This window comes from Piliocolobus tephrosceles, chromosome 5 (assembly GCF_002776525.5).
Source record: "Piliocolobus tephrosceles isolate RC106 chromosome 5, ASM277652v3, whole genome shotgun sequence".
Classification (NCBI taxonomy): Eukaryota; Metazoa; Chordata; class Mammalia; order Primates; family Cercopithecidae; genus Piliocolobus; species Piliocolobus tephrosceles.
In genome coordinates, this window is record NC_045438.1 from 51707706 (window position 1) to 51728458 (window position 20753).

The following is a 20753-nucleotide window of genomic DNA, read 5'->3' on the forward strand; positions in this document are numbered from 1 at the left end:
TCTCCTCCCTTCCTTTCCAAGTTGTCAGAAATCCTTATCTCTCATCCACAAACACTCATCAATGAGCTTCTTTGAATCCTAGATGCTTTGAGGGTCAGATAAGGGCTGGCACCTACCTCACAGGGTTGATGGAAACCATTAATGCGATACTATTTCACAAACATACTGTACACTTCTATCACAAATCACAACATAGAGAGATGGGGTAACAGGCATGGTTTTGTGTGAGCTCCAAAAGCTGGGCAGGGTCTTAATTAAGCTCAGTTTCCTGTCTGTGAAAGGCAACTAGCACCTGTCCTGTCAACCTCACAAGGTTATTCCAAGGCCAACTGAAACAATGCTTTGAAGATGGCAAATGTCTGTTTTAGTCCCATTGCAAATCTACCGTGGTAAATGTTTTCCAAGCATAACCCAGTCCCATAGCTTTAGTAATACAAGTCAGTTGTGGAGACTCAAATAAATTACAAAACAGAACATAAACTCCACATGATAGAGAACTGTGATGCTGTGTGGCCTTACTGCACAAACCTTGTTTTGTTATCAGTCTTTATTATAATTTCCATAATCATATATATGCATAAAAACAAAAGGGAAAAATCAACAAGAATAGCTAACATTTATTCAGGCTTTAGAGCATGTGCCAAACAGTCTCCTAAGCCCTTCATGCACATTCTCTTATTTAAATCACATACAGCAACTCTATGAGGTAGGCACTATCATCATCATCATCTCCATTTTACAGATGAGGAAACAGACACAGAACACAGGTTAAAGTGTGCTCTCAAGGCCGCGAAGCTAGCGAGTGGTAAGGCTGAAGGTCTGTTAACAACTAAGAGTGAAATCAAATCTACTACCAAACCTAAGGAGGTCCACAGGCGAACCTGATACGTCCGACTTTGGCGAGAGATCAGTGTTAAGAAATGACTTCACACGCCTTTAACTGTCGCTGCAGGCACCTTTGATTGGAGTCATAACTTTACTTCAGAGCTGGTGCCTTTAAACATCTCTCTGGCTGTCACCAGTTATTCTTTACCTCCTTTTCCACTTTTACTTTCTCTAGGCAAAGGTCGTTTGGTGCTTTAACCGAGGTGATTAGGGTAATGACGCCTGAAGAACACCAGGCTTCCCCCTCTTTTTACGTGATTACCGGTAAAGCTTCTATGTAAAACTAGAATGTTCACTTAAAACCATGATTTTGGGTATTATTTTAAAGGACTCACATAGGAAATTATTACGTCCAAAGGAACGCCAAACCTGAAGAGCTCCGAAAATGAAGAAAAGTGATGTGTCTGCGAAAACAGTAGCAGATATCTTTAAAAAAAAAAAAAAAACTTTATTCCCCCCGAGGCTGTAATTTGACTGTTCTCTTTGGCAAGGCTCCAGAGACAAGGCCAAGTTCCTAATTTCTTTTTCTCTTCGCCTCCCTCCTCTCCACCTTTTTCGCCCTCAGGGCAGAGGGGAGGCGGGACGAGCGATCGGCTGCTCTGGCCGCCGAAGCCGGCGTCGGGGCGCGGGGAGGGGCGGGCGGGGGCGCGGCCGAGCAGTGGGGCAGAGCCCGAGGAAGAGGAAGTCGGAGCCCGAGCCCGAGCCCAACGGCGGCTGAAGGGAGCTCCGGCAGCCCGAGCCGGCGCAGCGCAGCCCGCACCTTCCCCGCCCGACCTGCGAGCGCCGCCCGGGCTTGCGAAGCCGCTCCTCCCCGGGTAAGCGCCGGTCAGTCCCGGACGCCCCGGGGATTTTTCCAGAGATGGGAGGGGGGACCCGGGGATCTCCAGTCGGAGCCCCACATCTGCAGGTGGGGCCGGGCGAAGCGTGGTACCCGAGCCCTGCCGACCCCCTGCGCGCCCCTCCGCGGTGGGGAGGGAGGGCCTTGGGGGGCGCCGCGCGGTGGGGACGGAGGGCACTTGGGGGCGCCGCGTCTCGGGGGTCGGGGTCAGGTCAGGGATGCTGCCTGCCGCCGCCCCGCTCGGGGTTCCGCGCCCCCAAGTTCCCGGTGCTCCCGCCCCTCGCCGCAGCCACAGCTGCTGCGACACTAGCTCGCAGAGGAGTTTCTGCGAGCACCCGGGAGTTGTGGCCACCGCTCCCCTACCCCCGACTCAGCAGGACAGCCCCAGAACGGGACCCCACAGCCAGCCAGCTGCGTCAGCTCCCCAGCAGCGAAGCCGGGAGCCCGAGGACCTGGGGACACGCGGTGGGGGCGGCGGCCGAGCAGCTGTGGCGCTCAGGGCTTGGGGTCGCCTCCGTTCTGCCGACGCGCTTTTCGGGGGGTGGGGAGTCGAGAGCCTGCGGCTCTTGCGTCACGGGGTAAACGGTAACACCTGGGCGGCCGCGACTCTGCGAGCGTTCTGGCCTCGGAGGGCGGCGGGGATCCGCGGTGATGCCCGAGCTCGCCCCTTTTGTGTCCTTGCGGTGAGCCCCGTTCCGAAGCCGGAAGCTTGGGGACGCTCTAACTGGGAGAACGGCGCTCAGCTGGTCAATCCATTCCGCTCCTCGGAAACAATGAGCTGGATCCTTGACTTGAATGTGCTGGAGGAGTGGGGTTTGTAAGCCGGCGTTTCATCCAGCTCTGGTCCTCAAGCCGCCCTTTGTACCACCCGCAGGTGGCCGAGGCTACTGCATGTATTTTCGAAATCACAGAGTGTAGGGGTTTGGGGCAGGCATCACCCTGTGAGGACCATCTCAGACTCAGAGTTGGTTTAGGAGTTTTGAACAGATTGGATATAGAACTATCTTGTGTTTTGTATGTAGACCGGGGGGAAGGACTAGAATGTTAACTCTAGGTCCAGTTTGTCATCTAACAGAATTCCGGGCCTAGATAGATCCTGTGGTGCGGTACAATAACAACCAGGTATTAAAACCGGCATCTTCTGGCTTCTCAGATTCTGTAGATGGCATACTTCTAAAAAATGTAGAGATTTTGGATTTTGATTAAATTGCTGTGAAAACATTTCCAAGCTCATCATTTCAGGAGATCAGAAAACTGTTCAAACTTTGGCTTTGCCCTGTGGGACCCTGGGCAAGATATTCGCCTCTAGTCATCTTGGCTGCCTCCCTTATAAAGCAGTGCGCAGGAACCACATAGCTTCTACCGCCACCTGCTCACTCCTCATCCCCCTCCCAAGTCCCTACCCCTGTAATTTGGTCTACAATATTTAAGACAGAGAGAAAAGTAATGGGTAGATGTTTGACTCTCTTAACGTTTTGAGTCTGGCTTCCCAATTCCTGACTTGACTTTTTGTCTCATTTGAGGTCCCAAGTCTAAGCCACCAAACCACCTGACTAAAGGAACTTTTTTATTCAGAGTTCTCCCACCTCCCTGGCTTCATCCTCAAATAGGTCATCGGTAGCAGTCTACAGTCAACGGCAATGGCTGCACAACCTTCCCCATCCTTGTGTAGCAGCCCCCCAAGTCCTCTGCTAAAGGGCAAAGCAAAGCAAGAATAAACAGTTACCTGGTGATCAGATGCCAGATAACTGCCCCGATTCTGCTTGTCCTTGGTGGCATTTTCCTGCTTCCTCTACCCTAAATGGGCACCTGAATTGGGGGCACCAGCTTCCTTCAGTGCCTTTAATATAGATGACTGTCACCAAATACAGGCTTAAATATTTCAGTAGGGGATTCAAGCTGTAGTTCAAAGAGGTTAAATGGTCATTTTTAAAACAGGAGGAAGTGGCACCATGATTTTTCAAAACCAAGAATAATCAGTCCTATGTTGTGTTCCCCTTTGCAGATTTTTCAGTGATTTAATTAAGATCGAATGGTTCATAGTCTGTTCCATAAATATGGGAAGTGCTTGAGTAGCACTAAATCTCTTGAGCCCTTCGTCAACCAAAAGCAGTTCCTGGAGCTATTATCTTAATGGTGGCCATTCACTTTTTTGCAGGTTTCTTCTCCTCTCCACTCCTTTCATTGCTGGCAGTTTATCTTTCAAGCATTTGATATCTTTTAATCCTCCTGCAGCATGATTAAGTCCCTGGAATATTAAACTCAGAAGGGCTCTTGGATGTCCTAGTCCAGTCCTACATCTTAAAGATTTAGGAAGTCTGGTTAAGATCCAGTGATCTGGAATTAGCCTGCTTGTGTGATGCTCACCTCTGTGTCTCTGTAGCTTTGAGACCTTCACTTCTTTAAGGAAATTATTCAGATATGGATTATTTCATAACCAGGGAAAGTAAAAATCATAGTTGGTGTCTGTCGGTTTTCTCACCTTTCCTTGTTTCCATACCTTTCCTCCTTTCTTCTCTGCCCTTGTCTCAAGTTATGCCAAGGATTAAATGAAATGATTCGTATCAGTGTTTGGCACATAAGGTGTGCTTTCAAGATGATTGTTGATAAACCAAGTCCCAGGAGTATAAACTTCTGTGATTCTGCAGAAGTTTATACATAGCTCTGGGCTGTAAGAACTGTGATTTAACCCAGGTTCTCTTCTCTCTCCCCTGCCCCTCTTAAACTGCATTGCCTAAGAAATGATGGTTGCATGGAGATGTATTTTTAATTAATTGTAGTGGTTCAGTTTTTAAGAAAAAATAATAATCACTTGTCTCTTTTGACTTGGGAAAAATATGGTTTCTAATGCAAAATGTTCATGTATTCAGGCAGGGATAGGAATGAAAACATTTTCTAGACAAAGACTCTCTAAGCAACCTCATGCTTGTGTGTGGCAAGGCATCTCAGATATTAATGTTTCATCACAGGCTTGCATCAATCTTGCTTGATAAAATGAAAAGCTGACCCCAATCCATTCGGTCATTCAGAGTCATGGGCAGTCTGTGCCAAGTAGAATTTACTGACAGAAGAGCCAGCTTTCAAGTGATTAAGAGATGACTACATCTTCAACTTTATATTGTCTATGCTGATGAAAAGCAATAGATGCTTTAGCCGAGAAGACAGAAGTATACGGCTAATCACCTAGCCATGCGGCCCAGGTTTGCTATGGAATACCTGGGCCATAGAGTATCTAATGCTGCAAAACAGCTTCAGGTATGCCTGGGTGATCTCCATTCCAGTGATTAGGAGTTGACTGTGTATCTAGAATAGTTTTCATGTCTGAGTCTGAGTTGAGTACATATCTTTTCAATTTGTAAACATAAGGTTACCAAAAAAAAAAAAACCAAAAAAAAAACCAAACACTTTTTCTGATGAGATACAAGCCAAAGTAAAATTTCCACATCTAAACATCCTTCTTTGTTAATATTGAATTACCGTTTGATGGAAAGCTAAATCCTGCTGGATTCATGGATCTGCATATCCATAACTTTCCTCTTCTTTTCCCCTCCCCTCATGGTCCTAGAGGAAAGGCAATTTGAAGAGTGTTAATGGTAGGCTAAGATTTTAAAAATTCCATCTACACCCACTTGTAATAACCTGATGGGAGGAGAGTCAGGGCTTTCACTAGGTCTTTAATTAAGAAAGTTGTTTTGGTAAGCTTTAAATACCAGGGTGTTATGAGGCCTCTTAGCACCAGCACTAGGAAGGGCAAACCCTTTGCCATTATAGCATTTGGACAAAAGCTAGCAAGCCTGTTGATGTGTAAGAAGGAAATTTTTTTAAAACATCAAAGAAAAATTTAAGATAAGCATGAGTCTAATAATAGTTAGAACTTTAGTATTCTCATAAGAGGAATTATTGATCCGTAAATCATCATAGTATAAAATGAGCTCTAATATTTGAAGTAGGTGAATAGATCTAGTTCTCTGGGTCTAGTCACATTGAGCACCAATTTAAATGGTCTGTGACTGTCTAGACATTGAAAAGGACATATAAAGTCCTAGGTGGGGGATGGCAAGACTTTTCCTGTAAAAATCCAGGTAGCATTTTAGGCTCCACATGCCTCTGTCACATGCTCTTTGATTTGGGATGAGGGTTGTTTATTTATTTAGAACCCTTTAAAAATGTAAAAACCAGTCTTTGCTCACAGGCCATACAAAAACAGACTGGATGTAGTCTGCAGCTATAGTTTGCTGGCTCTGTTTGAAATGAACTATTCTGTTTTGTAGTCCTTCAGTATTTCTGTTGAGACTCAAGATGACAAGTTTCATTGGCTCTATCTATGTTGACTCGTCATAGACTGACTTATAATCAAGATCACTTCGTCCCTCACTTTCCTAGTCACCTTTTTATATTTTCTCTTTGCCCTGGGCTAGAAGTCTCTGTTAAACACAGCCATCAGTTGACACAGAAATGGCAGAGCCAAATGTCAACATTCTGCTTCAAGTTAGATGCTGAATTGGGGAGAGAAGCTGAACTGGATTGGAATAAAGCCCATGTTGATACAGACCACAGATGACTCCTATGAAATGAGGCCCAAACCCCTGAGCAAGGCACCCACAGCCCTTGTACCTACTCTTTTCCCGATACCTCTTCATATATACCCTATGTCCTTGCCATTCAGGATAACTTGCAGAGTCCTGGGTAGGCCGCACTCTCTCTCACCAGTGGTGGGGTCATTCCACACAAAGTTTAAATATCTGTCTCTTCCCTGGAGCCCTTCCTCATTTACTGGACAGAGATGCCGGCACCTCCATCTCTATGTTTGCACAGGAGCTTATAAATGAAGCACTTAGAGGTCTAGAGAAATGTGACAATTCCCCATTGGCAAATATTACCTTTCAAAAGTGGGTGAACAGTTGTATTCTTCTTTGTATAATAACTTCATCTTGCTTTACATCTCTAAACCAGCCAGAGAATCAAGCACAAAACAATTCCAGGGCTTTGGACGCGATACACAGTGTAGCAGAGTACGTATGTGTATGGGCTTCGAAGTCAGGCTGAGCTGAGCTCTAGTTCTTTGCTTTCCCACTTACCTGCTGCAAGTTCCCTATCTGTAAAGTAGGGAGTAAGAATGACCTTTCAATTGCTAGGAATAAATGGGATTTCCCTCTGTAAAGCATTTAATTCAGGGTCTGGCATGTAGTAATTGCTCAATAAATGGTAACTTTTATTCATTCCAGAGCATTTATTGAGAGCATACTATGCCTAGGATAATTCCTGACCAATACAAGAGACGATCTCCATGGAGATGTGATCAGTAAGGTGGTGGAGACTCAGAGTAGTGGATGGGCTGCCTTTGATTGGTGGTCCGGGAAGCCTCTAGGAGGAGGAGGTGGCAACATTTAAACTGAGACCTTGATGATATTGATGAGTTCCTCTTTCATCAGATCTAGGATACCTTTGAATTATTTCAATTTTTAATGAAATATACAATTTTACAATTTTAAAATGTACCACTTTAGAATGTACCACAAAGAAAGAAAAACTACTGTCAATAAAATTGGTACCATCTACTGTAAGTTGCATCCATAAGTTGTGAAAAATGTGTTTTAGTGTCAGTGAAGTGTGTTCATTGTTTTTGTGCTCAGTAAATACCCACTGAGTATATGAGTGTTACTCTTTGGTTGCATACAATATTCTGCTACCACACTGTGACTGAATTTCTTTCCTCTGTTTCTTAGCTCTGGGGTGTTGACTTAGATCTGAGAAAAATAATAATATAGTACATACATAAAAGTATTGCAAGGCATTTATCATCTGATATATTTTTTAAAGTAGTTTAAAACATTTACTTTGGCGAAACCTTCACTTTGATTGCCAAAGCGTGTCAGGGAATCCTGTTTATGTGAAATTGGCCTACACATAACTTGTGTAGGAGTACAGTTGAGCAGCTCTTGCAGCCGGATAATTCCTTTTGGCAGCTGTCTGCAGAGATGTGTGAAACCTTAATGCACATAAATGCCATCCGAAGGGCAACAAAGGCATTACCTCCAGTCTTCTTTCTGTTTTCTAGATTTAATTTAACATAAATACTCCTTCTCTCCTCCCTATCCCACGGGCTGACGTCCCTGTGACCCAGTAGGTCCTTTGGAACAGTGAAATGGAGGAGGCTCCATTTAGATCCAACCCCCTTCCCAGCTCTGGCAAGCCTCCAGGTTTTCACACTCCAAGCTGGGTTCTCTTCCAATATTTCCCCACCCTCCTCCCTGTTTAGAGAGTAAAATACTGCTGAAGTCTTTGCTTTTTCTGACCAGCCTCTAAACTCTGAATCCTAGTCAAGACCTGTTTTCTGCGCTCACTTTGGAGCCTGTTGACCCTCTCTAGCTCTTCTCTTCCTATCCAAGTTCCCTTTAACTCCTCAGTTTCTGGATGATTCCGTGGAAATCTTGATAAAACTTGGCTGTTTCTGGCTGTAATAAAGTGTACATTCATGCTGTTTTGATTTTCAATTCAACATGTCACCCAAGCCCCTGGCACTCAGCAGCACTCGGGGGCATGCTGGCTTACATGGTGATTGGGCCCTTCTGTAATCTGTTCCTTTGGGGCATTCTTCAGCTCCTCCCACCCTCTCCCAACTCTGCTAGTGAAGCCAGAGCAAAGTCCCCTTCCTGCACCCTGTCTGACAGGGAGGATCAGTCAGCACTTGGCCAAGAGGGAAGGAAGCAAAGCATGGACCTGTTTTTCTTCCCTCCAACTTCTCGTGTGATTAAAGGCCCTCGTGTTTTAAGAGTTCTTCAGAACAGACACTAACTCTGGCTGAAATTGGAGTCTTTGGAAACAAGTAGAAGCAAAGGAGAAGACATTTGTAAGCATTCCAGGGATGCATATTAACCATGGTCCAGCCTTAGCCAGGATGATTTAAGGCCATCTCTGACCTGTGACTAGCAAGCTGGTTGCAGCAGAGGGAGTGTGGGGAAAAGGTGAGGCCCCATGGAAGAGCTGGTGAGGCTGATCCCTGGCCATCACGGAGCTCAGCTTTCCATGGCTGTGTGATTACAGACAGGCCTCAAACACTGACATCTGCACTTCTGTGATGTGCTGCAGAGAGAGGAAAAGCTGTAATCTGAGGCATAAATATACGATCCTGTGTGTTCCCTCTAACCATGTAACGTACTATTAGTTTAAGCATCTATGTCGTGCTAAACTATTAGAGCTGCATCAAAGGAGGATATGGTTGTTGTTGTGAAACAGCTTACAGTTTCAATATTCAGGTGTCTCCCACTTTTTTAAAAGTTGGAAACAACTAAAGGTGAATGATGCCGTGTGAAGGTCAGAGTCAAGGATATGGGATTACTGAGTGGGTGGTAGTGGGGATATTAGAGGAGGTGCAGGCTTTAAAGGTTTATTTTTTAAAGGAAAAGCTTTTCCTTACATTATGCCTTTCCCAACATATGTGAGAGTTTTTAGGGAGTTTCTTGATGAGGAATAGGCAGGGTGGGGCTATCAGGGTAATGAGACGGTCAGGGAGCAGATGGGAAATGGGTGCATGGATGGGCTGATGAGTATTGGCTCTCTTGAGGAAAGCACTTTGGGAAATACTTGGAAGCTTTGGAAACATAGTTCATGAAGGAAAACCTTGGTGGTCTTGGCTTTTTTCCATTTTTTAAAACTGTCTATATAAGGTAAATGCTATTTCCCCCTTTGACAATTGTTTAGATTCAACTCAAAGGAACATCATTTCATCACAATACTTAGTGATATCTGACCTTGGACTGAAACAGCAAGGACAGAAATATGAAGATAATGATTTTGTACACATGGAACCCTCGTGGTCCACAGGTGTGTCCCATCCCAATGAAGCATTACCTTAGCCACTTAGAATTCAGATGGCTTCTGAAAGCATCCTTATTATGAAACACTCTTATTTTTCTTTGTTTCTTTTTAGAACTTACCTGAAAATGGAAGCAAATATTATGAAATTCTGAGAACTGAGCTGTGATGAGTTCCATCACAGCCATGACTTTCAAAATCCAGAAAGCCCCTGAGGAACACAAGGAGACTGGTTTTGCCTTATGATCTGTCATGTATCAGAATATGATACTGTCCAATACTATAGTTTAAGACATTTCTAACTAGGGAGTGAACAGGTATTTATTCTTCTTACAGAAGTAAAGAAGAGAATACATTTCTGTACTAGCTAAAGTCATAACAGCTAGCAATAACTATTCTAAAAATCTCCCTGGTTTTGGATTACTAATATATGCAGAAGACATGCTTGGCAAATGTTCAGAAACTATATGCCATATCTTTAATGAAATTATTACTTGATACTTCAATATGCATAATACAGACAGCAATTGAATCTAATATTTTCTTTATTTGCTTACCTATTATAGTACTAGTTCAAGTTGGTTTCTGGGATATTATGAAAAAAATTTTGTGCATGGAAAAGATAAGTTTGTTTTTCTAAGATCTGAATACTCAGTTGAAATGCGGGAATAGTGTAGAAATTAGGCAGTCTCTGTATGTTATTTGGAAGTTACTTGAAAATGCCTTCTAAAATGGGGATAAGATGATACAGTAAAGACGTTATGAGGTTTAACTGCATAACATGTGGATGGCATCTAGTACATAGGAAGCCTCTGATAAATAGTGGGTATCTTATTATGTTTACTGATTGTCACACGTGAGTTTTATTCTCTGTTACTAGAGGGCTGGAATAATAAATCAACATGAAAATAAGGGGGAAAACAGTCTAGGTGTTAGAAGAAGGGCTTTAAGTTTCCTGAGGCAAAAGTCAATGGTGAGAGGGGACGAGGGGAACACATTTTTGCTCGACTGTAGTAGAGACCCAATGTTCATTATACGTGGGAATTGAGATTAGAATTAGTTTATTCAACATATGTCACTTTCTAAGTTCTGGAGATTCAATCTTGAACAAAACAGACCAAACCTAGAATGAAGAGGAAATCCTACATATAACAAGTACTTTGAAGAAAATTACACAGGGAAACGGGGTGGGGCACTGTATTTTGCTTGGGTGGTCAGAAAGGCCTATCTGGGGAAGTAACATTTCAGCCAAGGTTTAAATCATAAGGAGTGATCTTGAGAAGATCCAAAGGAAGAACATCCAACTGAGGAAGAGAGTTAAGTAGGGCAGGCCTTGGAGAGAAATAAGCTCCATGAGTTCTAGAAAAAGCAAGGCAGCCAGTGTGTGTGCACAGAGGAGGAGCAGTAAGCAGGAGATGAGGTGGGAGAGGCAAGCATGGCTGGGTTATGCAGGTCTTTATAAGATCAAAGACCTTTGCCACAGCTTGGCAATGTGATGCAAAACTATAGGAGGGTTGAAGCAGGGGAGTGACATAACCTGATGGATGCCCAATTACCACTCTGCCTGCTGTGCAGGGAAAGAGCTGTCACGGAAAGTTCTGGAAGCAGGTAGAGCTGTTGGGAATCCATGCATTGGTACAGAGAGGGAGGATGGTAGCAGAGGAGGTGGTGAAAAATGTCTTGGTTCAGAAATGGCATGTCGGCCAAGACAAGGCAGCCCCAGGAGAAAGAACCTGTGGGGCTTAGACAGCGTAGCTACTGTTGCTGGCTCTGCCCCACCTGTTCGCGGTCTCCATTTCCCACTTCCAGCATCCTCTCTCCTTTAGTTCCCCAAGAAAAGTACCCAGCACTTTGGGAGGCCGAGGCGGGCGGATCACGAGGTCAGGAGATCGAGACCATCCTGGCTAAGACGGTGAAACCCATCTCTACTAAAAAATACAAAAAGCTAGCCGGGCGAGGTGGCGGGCGCCTGTAGTCCCAGCTACTCTGGAGGCTGAGGCAGGAGAATGGCGTGAACCCGGGAGGCAGAGCTTGCAGTGAGCTGAGATCCGGCCACTGCACTCCAGCCCGGGCGACAGAGCGAGACTTCGTTTCAAAAAAAAAAAAAAAAAGAAAAGTACCCAAAGCAGCTCATGGCTCCTGGTGATGCTGTGAAGCAATGCTGGGTGAGCTCCCCTCCCCATATGCACCTACAAAGCAGGTACGCCTTCCTTTCAGTTCCCTGGCATCCTGGGTACCTCTATTCTAGCTCTTTTCCTTCTCTCTCTTTCCTCTCTCTCTTGTCTCTCTCTCCCCTCTGCCCCAGGCTGGAGTGCAGTGGCGCGATCTCGGCTTACTGCAAACTCCGCCTCCCAGGTTCAAGCGATTTTCCTGCCTCAGCCTCCCGAGTAGCTGGGATTACAGGCGCCTGCCACCATGCCTGGCTAATTTTTGTATTTGTAGTGGAGATGGGATTTCATCATATTGGCCAGGCTGGTTTCGAACTCCTGACCTTAAGTGATCCACCTGCCTTGGCCTCCCAAAGTGTTGGGATTACAGGCATGAGCCACTGCACCCGACCTATTCTAGCACTTTCTATGTGGTATTTTTTTGTAACCATTTCGTTGTCCACCTTCTCTCACTAGCCTACAAGCTCCTTGATAGCAAGCATTGGAACAAAAAAAAAATTTCTTTTTACTAGTTGAAATTAGCTTTAAGAAATTTAAGTTTTAAAAAATCACAAATTAATCAAGGAATAGCAATTCTGAGTAGGTAGCTAAATATTTAAATAGGAAAGAAGAGGAAGGAAAAAAAGAAGAGGAAGAAAAGGAAAGCAAAGAAAAAAGAAACCCACTGGAGCAATTCAATAGGGCCCTGGGTTAAAAGGTTTCTTTAGAAAGTGTTTTTGTTTGAATGATTTTCTGTCATGGGAGTCGAGTAGCTCCATTGGTTTAAAGGTTTTATAGGTCTGTAATAAATGTGGGGTCTGTAATATCTATGTTTCTTCCCTTTCACTGATTTATTGTAGAGTTGCAAACTCAACAGGGATTGTGTTTATTATGAAACAGACACAACTGTCAAATAAATTGTAGAGGTAAGAAGTCTCTAATATTCCAAACTATTTGAGTGTTAGGCATTTCTAAATAGGATATCAGCCCTATTCCAAGCCTGCAAACGTACCTTCTGATGTATTGGGAAGGCATCATAGACCTTTGGGTAAGGTGAGAATCACCTGGGCACATAGATCATGCCATACTCATCCTTCTGCTCCCACTAGAGAGCATGGGAACTGGCACACCATTGACCTTTAACCAGTTGTTTGACTTGAATTTCGGTCCACTTCTTTATGTCTACTGTAGAGTGGAATTTGCAGATCTGATGTTCAATGCTAATTGTGTGGGTTCTGAATGAAAACCTTGCTTCTGGTTTACCAGCTTAGAAATGAAAAAACAAGTCTGAGAAGTCTGTGTTTGTTATGCTGATATTCAGAATGTAGCACTCCTGTTGGCAAAAAGACCCAAAACAAACATACAAACAAACAAAAAAATAGCTAAACTGCATTGTCGAACGTGAAGTGGTACAACAATTGCTCTGCGATTGTAAATCCAGTTTATTGAGACAGATCTCCAAAGAGCCCCTTCATATTGAAAAGGAATGGATTCTGGTGGCCTAGTTTTAGTTACTGTGCCTATTAGAAAATAATCAAATGGTGGCCAGGCATAGTGGCTCACGCCTGTAATCCCAGCACTTTGAGAGGCCGAGGTGGCCGGATCACCTGAGGTCAGGAATTCAAGACCAGCCTGGCCAACATGGTGAAACCCTGTCTGTATTAAAAATACAAAAATTAGCCAGGCGTGGGGGCGGGGCCCCCAGGTGAGTTGAGATCGCACCACTGCACTCCAGCCTGAGTGACACAGCGAGACTCCCATCTCAAAAAAAAAAAAGAAGAAAAAAGAAAATAATGACATTTCTCATAGAATATGCTGATTTAACATTTCTGCTCAAATAGTGAGGCCCTATTGTGTTTCAAAATAAGTCAAGAGAAAAACTCTGAAATAGGGTTGGGATTTATCTATTTGGCTTTTGCACAATTGACTCAAAGTCACCACCCGTAACTGGACTCATAATCTCTATTTCCAGACCTACTTTCAGCTTCCTGGTGTTGTTTTTCCTCCCCCTCCTTTTCTAGTTCTTAGTTAATAGCACCACAATTCAGTGGTCACAGCAAGCCATTTTCCTTCCCTTTCCTGCCTTGTCCAGTCAGTTAGCAATAATTGCTTGAATAGTTCTCAATCCATGTTCACTTGTTCAAGTCTCCTTCCCAACCTTTTAGACTCTTACCTCTTGCCTAGACTTTTGGAAGAACTGCTAAGCCAGTGTTGATTGATATATTAATAACTAGAACATGAAACTGACATTGAATGTGTGTTTTTTTTTTTTTGGGATGTTTTGTTTTGTTTTGTTTTTGAGACAGTTTCTTACTGTTGCCGAGGCTGGAGTGCAGTGGCATGATCTCAGCTCCTTGTAACCTCTGCCTCCCGGATTCAGGAGATTCTCCTGCCTCAGCCTCCCAAATAGCTGGGATTACAGGCACCTGCCACCACACTTGGCTGATTTTTGTGTTTTTAGTAGAGACGGGGTTTTGCCATGTTGTCCAGGCTGGTCTCAAACTCCTGACCTCAGGTGATTCACCCACCTCAGCTTCTCAAAGTGTTGGTATTACAGGCTTGAGCCACCACGCCCGGCCTGAATGTGTTTTAATGAAGACTTCTTCTAACGGCTCAACCCAAAGGGAAAGGTGAGGGTGGAATTTAAGGTAGAGATCAAAGTCCCTTTAGGGCTTCCCTGGTCACATTTGTTTCTTATACCTCACCAATCTATAGAAAACCTCATAGGCTCTGCATCCAGCATCCAGATTTATACAACGTCTCATGGTCCTCGATCCAAGGTCCCTCTTGCTCCAGTCCCCTGTCTTCTTTTCCCGGTTTATTGCAGTAGGCTCCTAACTGGTCTCCTTACCTAGACCTTGCCTACTACCAGCCAGAGCAATCCTTTCATATGCCGGTTAGCTCAATCCACTCTACTAGTTTCTCATCTCAGAGTCAGAAGCAAGTCCATGGGGTAGCCTGAGACCCTCCCCGGTCTGGCCCGTGCTCTGCTGTCTGGTTCTCTCTGATCGCATCTCCTGCCCCTCTCCTGATACTCACTCTACATCAGCCCACCGGCCTCTCTGTGGTTCCCGAATACTCCAAACAAGTCCCAGCATCAGAGTCTTCTTATTGTCTCAGCCTGGAATGTTCTTTCCCAAATATCAGTGTCTTGCTGTCTCACTTCTTTCAGTTCCCTGCCCAGGTGTCCCCTTATCAAAGAAGTCCTATTGACCATACTTTATAACATGCAGACGCCTGCACCTTGCAGGTCAGATCCTTCTTACCCCGCTCATTTTTATGTATAACATGTATCAATACCTAACCTAGGATACATTTGCTTAGTGAAAACAGAGACTGTGTGTGGCTATGATATTTCCAATGCCTTAAAATAGTGCCCAGTGCAGAGAAAGGCTGAAACACTTGTTGACTAAATAAACATCACTTTGGCAATTGCCCTGTCATGATTGAGTAAGTTATGATTGTCTGATTCTGTGATACCAAGTTCTAGAACAGAGAGCAGCAGCCTAAGTGCTATGGGTGCGAGGGGAAGCAGTAGAGAATCTTCACTTTCTTTTTTCATCCTTGCCCGCACTCTCCTGGCTTCTGAAGAGGCTTCCATGTGAGGTCCTCCTTTGAGGGCCGCCTGGCTTCTTGGCCTCAGTGTCTGCTCTCCAGTGCCGTCCTTCCCAGAAAGCCTTACTCATCACTGTTCCCACATCTGCCCTCCACTCCATTCAGGTTACTCCTTCTTACTCTGCCTTATTCCCCTCTAGTATCCTCCAGCACCAAACAGCATCTCACAAATGGCAGACACCAGAAAACATCAAGCCACTGGTTTATTTAGGTCTGCATTTTTTCTTGTTTATCCAAATGCTACTTATCCATCACAGTAGGCAGCGTGGTTTGATAGTTAAACATTGAGACTCTGGAGCCAGACTAGGTGGATTCAAGTCAGCTTCCAGCATTTAAAGTTCTCATGACCGTGGGCAAGTTATTTAGTCTCTCCAACCCTAATAGCATAATCTTACAGATGATGAAAACAACCCAACTTTCTGCGGTTATAATGAGGATTAAATCCCATCATTCTTTAACATGCTTGCAGAACCTAGTCCTAACTAACATATAGAAAAAGTTAGGCAAATGTTAGCCATTATTTTCATCAACATTTCTTTAAAAGTCACATCTTGCATGAAGCTCAAATTACTCTCTTCCTTCTTAGAAAATTATGTATTCTTTAATTACCATTTTATTCGGTTACTTGTATATTAATTCCTTCTCTAATATAGGTTAACCCATCTGTGCCTCATCTTTATATATAAAATAAATATTACATGCACATAGAAAGATTGTATTTATCCACCCACCTCTTAGCCTTGTCCACCTCTCTTTCCTGGTCTACTTTTCTGCATAGCATTTATGTCTGTCTGATTGACATGCCATAAATTACTGTTTGTTCAATATCTTTCTAAGCTCCTTGAAGGGAGGAATTCATCTTCCAATGAAGGAAATTTCCAAATCAACATAAGTAGAGAAAATAGCATAATGAACCCCCACATACCCATCTTCCAGATTCAACACTTATAACCATCTTACCGATCTTGTTCCATTGGTTTCCCCACTCACCTTGCTCTTCTGATTTGGAGTATTAAAAGCAAAAAATCCCAGGTGCCATGTAATTTTGCCCACAAATACTTCAACATGTATTTCCCACTGATAAATCTTCTTTATAACTACCACACAATTAACACCTCTAATAAAAATAAGTTAGTTATATAGTACAGTAGTTCCTGATGTCAACTCTTACCCTGTCTACAGTCAGATTTCCCTGTTAAAGCAGAGGGTTTTGGTCTATTTTGTTCACTACCATACCCCAAATGCATAATAGGCACTGCAATATTTCAATGGATGAATGAAAGGGTTGTATTTTGAAAGTTTATTTTTGGAAGTCAGCTCTACAAAATATTGTAAATGCTGATTGTGATCTTGGACTCATAAAAGAAAACCCACTTGACTCATAATGTGGCAGAGATGTATGATAGCTCTAATGTTTGTGAGTGCTATAGAGCTAACACCTTGAGAGCTCTAACTTGGCCTAAGCTATCTTTGAAGCTGACTCTGTTGCCTCAGAAGGATCTGAAATCCCACCTCTCCTCCCCTTCTTGAACAGGCAATGAAGGTCACGTAGTTCACACTCACAGAGTTGGAGGGACTCTTTTGAGTAGGAACCGTACTATTTACTAGCTAGTTCTTCATCCATAAAATGGGGGATAATTATAACTACTATAGAGGATCATGATGAACATGTAATACTAATGGAGAAAGTGTTGCACAGTGCTTGGCCTTTAGCAGCAGTTTTATGGACAGTGGTGGTCTTTCCACTGTCACCAAGTCACTGTTGTTGCAACCAAAGCACGAGTTCCCAAGACACAGGGGAAGGCCCGATGGTTGGGTCAAAGGGCTACCAAGCAGGAGCTGGTCCTCAACAGTGTCATCTCCCCAGGCCTCCCAGACCCTCTGTCCACACTCCTGGCTCTCCCTCACTCTCCCTCACTCTCTGTCATTCACTCTTTAGGGTTGACTCTGCAGGGTTCCTCACTTTTGCTATGGTCTCCTGCAGAATGGAAAAGTTGTGTTACAATCTTACTTATGGTCAGTGTACCACCCTTCTGAGAGTTTTTACTGGTCGGTTTGTACTGCTATTGAGGAGACTTAAACAAACGCATCTTCTCTTTTGAGTCAATATTAGGGAAAATCAGTCACATGAAAATCAGATTTTGTGCTATCATGTAAGTTTGGAGGATTGTATCACCTCTCTAAAATTAGAGCTGTATTCCTAAAAACCCCCAAATGAATGACTGAATTACCCTTTAGATTCATATCCAGGTGAAATTGTTGTCAGGCACTTTGGGCTCCTTAATAAAATTTTGAGGCCACAAGTAGTCATCAGTAACACATTGGCAAATCATTTCTCTAAATTAGTTTAGAGAGAAGGTTTGTTTTTTCTGTCTGGCATTCATCTGATGCTTAGAAATGCCTTTGCGGCTTCATGGTTTGAAGAAGTTGCTCTGTATTTCCAGGACCACACCTTGGTCTGAGGCAGATTATCCGGTATTTGAGATGAGTAAAGCTCTGGATAACCTATAACCTCAGCAGAGCTCAGTCCCCCTCCATAGCACAGAGGGATTCAAAGCATTAGACCAACTCTGATAACTGTCTACTGGAACATACACCATTGAGCTTTCTTCTCTGGTATGTCTGTGGCCCTACCCTCAAATGTACCCCAAAGCCAGAGTTCTCTGTTAACTCTCCCTTGGCCTTCTTTACTCCTCCAAAAGCCGGCACCTAGTTTATTTCTCATTTTCCTGCCTTGCAGCCGGTTCATCTTTCTAAATCTCCCCAATATAAATCTTATAACATGTATTGATTTAAATTCTCATAACAGAAAATACCATACAGATGTAAAATCACATAGGCTAGAATTTCCTGAGAGAAGAATCAGACTGAGGAGGGATTTCAGTGGCTGAGTCTGCTCTAAAGAGTAGAATGGAAATTCTACCGAGGAATAAGCAGACTGGATATGAGGACAATGAGGGCAATGGAGAGGGGAGGAGGTGGTTAGGAAGCTTTACCTCTGGTTCCCATTAGCCTCCTGCCTTGCGGTTTTCTGTTGTACTAAGAAGTAGCAGATGCTGGACTGATTGGTACAATGGTGATGATAGCTTACATTGACTGAGCACTTACTAGTCCAGGTGATGTTCCAGAGGCTTGGCATATGTTTACTAATTTCATGCTCACAAGAACTTTGAATATATGCAGTTATTTCCATTTCACAGATGAGGAAACCGAGGCAAGCAAAAGATGAAGTAACTTGTCCAAAGACACCCAGTTAATCAATGGCAGTGTTGGGATCAGTGCCCAACAGACTGGCCCCAGATCTGAAGCTCATAGTATACATGGTGTTATGAGCTAGGACTGCAAGTGAGGAAAAACAGAAACAACGGTTGAAAAAGAGAAATTCACTTTTTTTGCCCCACAGATCTTAGTAGCTCCAGGGCTAGTATAGGTGGCTCTCTGCAATTAGAGACCAAGTTCTCTTATCTTATTGCCCTGAAACATGCCATCTTTGTTACAGGCAGCTACATACCTAGTTAAAATTCAGGATGGTATTGTTGTAGAAGGAAAGAGTAGCTAGTAGGCAGACCACTCACTTGGGAAGAGAAAAGGGAGGTACCATTAGAAGATGTGGCAGTTGGGAGGGAGGCAAGAATGCCTTTGGGCAGCACTGCTGAACTGTACTGCTCATGTGCCTTGCAAAGCTGGGGCTCACATTGCTACTAAAGTACTTGATCAACTATTGAGGTGTCTTCTCTAGAGAAAAAAGCCGTATTTAAAATGTTTAACATTTGGTGGAATGCCCCACTTAAGTACAAATAAATGCTAGAGCTAGTATTTAATTAACAACTGGGCATTTCCAACAAAGATTTCATTTTGGCAAGGGTTGTTTATTGAAAAATTCGGAAGCATTCTCCTCTGGAGAGGAAACTTCTAAAGATGTGAGGCTTCTTAGGTTATCAGTCTTTCATGGTGACATCAGGAAACCCTGAAAACTAATATGCACTACTTGCCTGCTTCAGCTTACTGTCTTGTAAGAACATGTTCATCTCACAAAGAAGTGTACTAATCAGACTCCTGTTTGAAAGACTTAATTTATTAAAGAAATTATTGAGGTTGCAATATTCTCAGTCTATTATGATAAAAATCATTGGTAAATGCTGAAGTTCTAGAATTATGACCTCAGTTGAAGGAGGTGTGATTTAAATACTGAGAAGATTAAAAAGAAAATCAAGAACTTGGAATATATGATTTTTACCACCATTAAGAATTTGAAGAAGTGTAATTAATATAAGTTGTATATTTCCAGATATTTAAATTCTGTGAATTTTCTTGCATTGCATATTCCCAGAGAATTACAGGAAATCCTTTGTAACAGGGTATCCTGAGTTTGGAGGATTTGTTAAGTTAAAAAAACACTCATTTGGTGGTATGCTTCTGGTGAAGATTATAGAATCCATTATGCTTCACTGAGTTTGAAGAATAACAATCACTTTAATCACACTTGTTTTCATGGTGGCCCAGAGAAGAATTAAGAGACTTCCTTTTTAAAAAGTTTTTGCTAAGACAGCGCTTTTATCCTCCAGTTGAGTCAACGCAATTGTTGTTTCTATTGGAATTTCAAAATCAAACTTGATGTCCCAGTGAAATTTAAAAGTAAATTGATGAGAAGTAATTAACCAGTTAATTATGAGTGTGGCAGAATGCACTTGTACCTTTAAATGTTTTTAATGACCTCAAAAGCCTGGAGGCTTTTAGAAGAAGACTGTTAATGTCACGAACCTTTGGAAGTAGAGACCTCCAAATCTCCTTGGCTCTGTTTCCCATAGAGCTCTGTAAGGTTTGGGGCTAATTTGAAGGTGTTTATCTCTTTCCAGCTGCCGAAGAAAGTTGAGAACAGTGATCCTGATGGTGAGCAGTGAATACAGCTGCCAACTGCTCTAAGTCAGCTTGTGAAGCCAGGCAAGAGAACCTTCACCAGGGCTTAACATGCAGAGGATTTCCTTCCATTCTTTGAGGAAGTTTGACAGACAAACCTATTGCAGCTTATTGATGGGCATATCAGCAGCCATTGTTTTGTGTAAGGCCTGGGGTGTGGGAACAGGTCTTAAGGGGAGCAAGAATACATTGAAACACACGAGCAGTGGAAAGCTTATATGATGTGTACTGGTTAATGTTTAACAACCTACTGGAATAGAGGTGGGAGATTCAGCGTGTGTGTATGCACACATGAGCCATTACATATACACACATATACATGTAAGTTTATTATAAATTATACTCATAGAATGTGTGATACAATTTGCAAATAATAATTTATATTGATTCTCATAGAAGCTGTTGTTGATGTTTGCAAACTTTTTATGTTAGTAACCGACCTATTAACAGGTGAATGTAGTTTTGACACGATTATTGTTTGATATTTTCTTTTACATGAATGAGTAAGACAAAAGTGAAACAATGAAGATGTCAGA

The 20753-nt window shown here is 43.1% G+C and overlaps 1 protein-coding gene across 3 annotated transcripts in view; it reads left to right on the forward strand.

Moving 5' to 3' along the window:
• Positions 1 to 1559: 1559 nt before the first annotated feature.
• PLEKHG1 (pleckstrin homology and RhoGEF domain containing G1) overlaps positions 1560 to 20753 on the forward strand; it is a 243528-nt gene continuing 224334 nt past the window's right edge. For 2 of the 3 annotated variants that reach the window (XM_023206155.1, XM_023206158.1), the window contains exon 1: positions 1560 to 1700. The gene's annotated coding sequence lies outside the window, so the exon portion shown is untranslated. Of the gene's footprint in view, positions 1711 to 20753 lie in introns of all 3 variants that reach the window. The other variant, XM_023206156.3, reaches the window with a different exon arrangement.